The sequence below is a fragment of the Pinus tabuliformis genome, chromosome 1_1 (genome assembly GCF_031772625.1).
Source record: "Pinus tabuliformis cultivar Carrire ecotype Pingquan chromosome 1_1, CPIR1, whole genome shotgun sequence".
Taxonomy (NCBI): Eukaryota; Viridiplantae; Streptophyta; class Pinopsida; order Pinales; family Pinaceae; genus Pinus; species Pinus tabuliformis.
Genome location: NC_142297.1, coordinates 275,811,494 through 275,814,542, shown reverse-complemented (window position 1 = coordinate 275,814,542; position 3,049 = coordinate 275,811,494). Strand labels below are relative to the sequence as shown.

Below are 3,049 nucleotides of genomic sequence, written 5' to 3'. Positions count from 1 at the left end.
AACTGCTAATTACCTTTCAAAAGGGAAAAAAAACTTTTAAGCGAATAAAAATGATTGTAAAATCATACCCTAAAACCTAATCATATTAACATATCAACCCTACAATATAAAAAAAACATGATACCAATTATTTATATTTTCATATATAAAACATTAAGCCAAAAAAAACCAAATGAATAAATTTATTTTTAAAAAACATTATATTGGCTAAAAACTAACTATAAAACACTAAACATAGAACAAGACAGCATATTATAATTTTTTCAAAATGTACAATTGTAGGTAAATACAAAAGTAAGAGCTAACCAACATATCATAAGCCATTTAATGCTTTTATGGAGACTTGTATGGAATTTGGTTCACCATACATAGCCATAGGCAACCATAAGAAGATTTGATAGCAATCTGGCAAACTCCGTGCGATCCGTCAAACATTTTCCGACTTCCAACACCTTTACAGCTCTCCCCTATTATCTGGCCTTAGTCGCATTCAAAGCCAATTCTGCCATGAAAGCTGCAGCCAGATGGCAACTCCTATTTCCAACTCTATAGATCCATTCATGCACCCTTACAGTTTCTACCGCAACTCCCAAAACTCTCGGCAACCCATCCTTGACGTCATCTTGACAGTACCATGAGGATGCATGTTATTTCATGACCATTAGTTTTCCGATGGCTCTATTTTTCCGAGCAATCGAGACTGGTCATAAAAAAATGGATGCATCATGCTAGTCATCGAGTTGGGCCATCACATAAACACGATGGTATATATCCATGTGGCATTCGTTCTGCCAAATGACCATTAATATAAACATCCATGGAGCATCCGGTTGCCATGCTTCTGCAGATGACCATCACATGGCCCCTATCATACCGTCTGAATGCTACGCTATATGATACAAGAAATATAACATACGCATTTAATGGCACCCTCATTTGAATTTGAAAACCCGCCCAAATGATATTTAAATTTCTATAATCATCTCAACCGATGTTTGACGGGAAGGTGCACCACCCTAGCGGGCCATCGTCGAGCTTAGAGTTCGAGCATTCATCGATTCCTGTAACTATCAAGAAAATGTTCAATCTCTCTACCAATTTTCTCACTCACAAAGATGCCTGGGCTGGAACTTTCGAAGGCGTGGTTGGCTTGCGGGATAGTCCACGGACTGATTGCCTAGGTACTTGTTTCCCCAGCTTTTGTTTATTGGTTGTTTGTGATTCGAACTTGGGCTAATTACATAATTTCGTTTCCCCGGATTTTGTTTATTTGTTAGTTGTGATTCGATCCTGGGCTGATTACATAATTTCGTTTGTCCAGCTTTTGTTTATTTTGGTTGTGATTCGAACCTGGGCTGATTGCATAATTTTGTTTGACCAACTTTTGTTTACTTGTTAGTTGTGATTTGAACCTGGGTTGATTGCATATTTTAATTCGGCAGAGGTGTTGCCGGATGTACAGCAGGGAATTGCCAGGGAGTTGACATTGGGTGATGGGGAACTGAGCGAATTTCAGCAGGAGGTAGTTCAGTTGGCTACAGTTCTGAATGGAGATCATTTGCTGAACAGTTTTCCAGATGAGGGAATGTTTGGTAGGTCGATGAAGGTGAAGCAAGAAGCGCAGTATGTTGAGAAGGGCATGGCGCGCTTCATGGAAGCAAGTATAGACGCCTTAAACCTCGGGGCATCAGATTTTGCAATCGTCCATATGAAACCTTCGCTCACATCCAGAAAAACCAATCCCTGATATGTAGCACTACTTTACCTATCAAGAACTAGTGTTAATTGCTGAAGCCCTCCATAGGTACTTGCAACAAATTTCTGTGCAGGTGTATAGCCTCTGTATTTCTAATATGATTTCTTAAATGGAGTGTAAGTTTCTGCCCAAGGGTTTGGCATATCTATATTTTTGCGACAAACATAACATGAAAATTTATGTGAGTTATTTTTCCCAACCAGTTTGAATAAAGAGTTGTTTGGCCTTTTTTGGTTGAGTGAGTTTATTAAAATTTTTGGTTATTTAAATGAGTTAAATTTCTTTGAAGATTTTTCATAAAAATTTTGATTTTTTCTTCAAACAAAATATAATTTATTATAATTTCTGAATAATTAAATAAAATATATATAAATTTCAAATCATAATATTTTATAAAAATAGTCTTACATGTATTCGTATTAAATAGTTTTATTTATTATTTTAATCTTAAATAATATATTATATATTTTTGATTTAAAATGTTTTTTTAATATTATGATGGTCATTTATCATTAATTAGTTAGTATGGTTGGTATTATTTTTTTATTAAAAAATTATTATAGACTTTGAACATAGCTATTATTTTGAGACCATATAAATTATGTGACATTTTTTCACATTACTAAAGCAAAACATATTTACTAAAGCAAAACATATTTACTAAAGCAAAGCACTTTTAATAATAGTAATTTTGTAAGCGGAATATAATTTGGTTACATATATTTATAATATAAATAAAAATTTAAATTCAAATAAAATTTTAAAAAATAAGATTTATGAGTGTAAAATAGATGGTGGGAGGGTGTTTTGTTAAGACATTTCGTAGTGAAAAGGTTACTGAAAATTTTATGGGCAAAAATCTATTCATATTAAGAGCTGGTATAGGTACAATTGTTAGAGTAATTTTAACTGTCATCTCGGGACTCACATTAATTGTGTGTATTAGGTATCTCAGTCATCTCATATCAAGGTTTCGAGTCTACACCAAGGTCTATCATCAAGATACAGTTCTGAATTATTTACAATGCTTAATTAATATTATATTAAGAATACAAAAAAATTGATACATTAATTGTGTATTAGGTATCTCATTCATCTCATATCTACGTTTCAAGTCTACACCAAGACCTATCATCAACACAAAGTTCTAAATTAATGCACACAAAAAACATATCTTTGTGCAAAATGACAAAATAAAACTATGATGATAAAATAAAGCTAAAAGTGTACTAGATCTTTTAAAAAATTTAAAATTTGAAATCTTACAATGATATCAGAGTTGTGCATCGTGCC

The 3,049-nt window shown here is 33.0% G+C and overlaps 1 pseudogene; it reads left to right on the top strand.

Annotated features, from left to right (window-relative positions):
• The first annotated feature begins 991 nt into the window (after positions 1-991).
• LOC149212605 (non-specific phospholipase C6 pseudogene) lies at positions 992-1,747 on the top strand (annotated as a pseudogene).
• Positions 1,748-3,049: the final 1,302 nt, after the last annotated feature.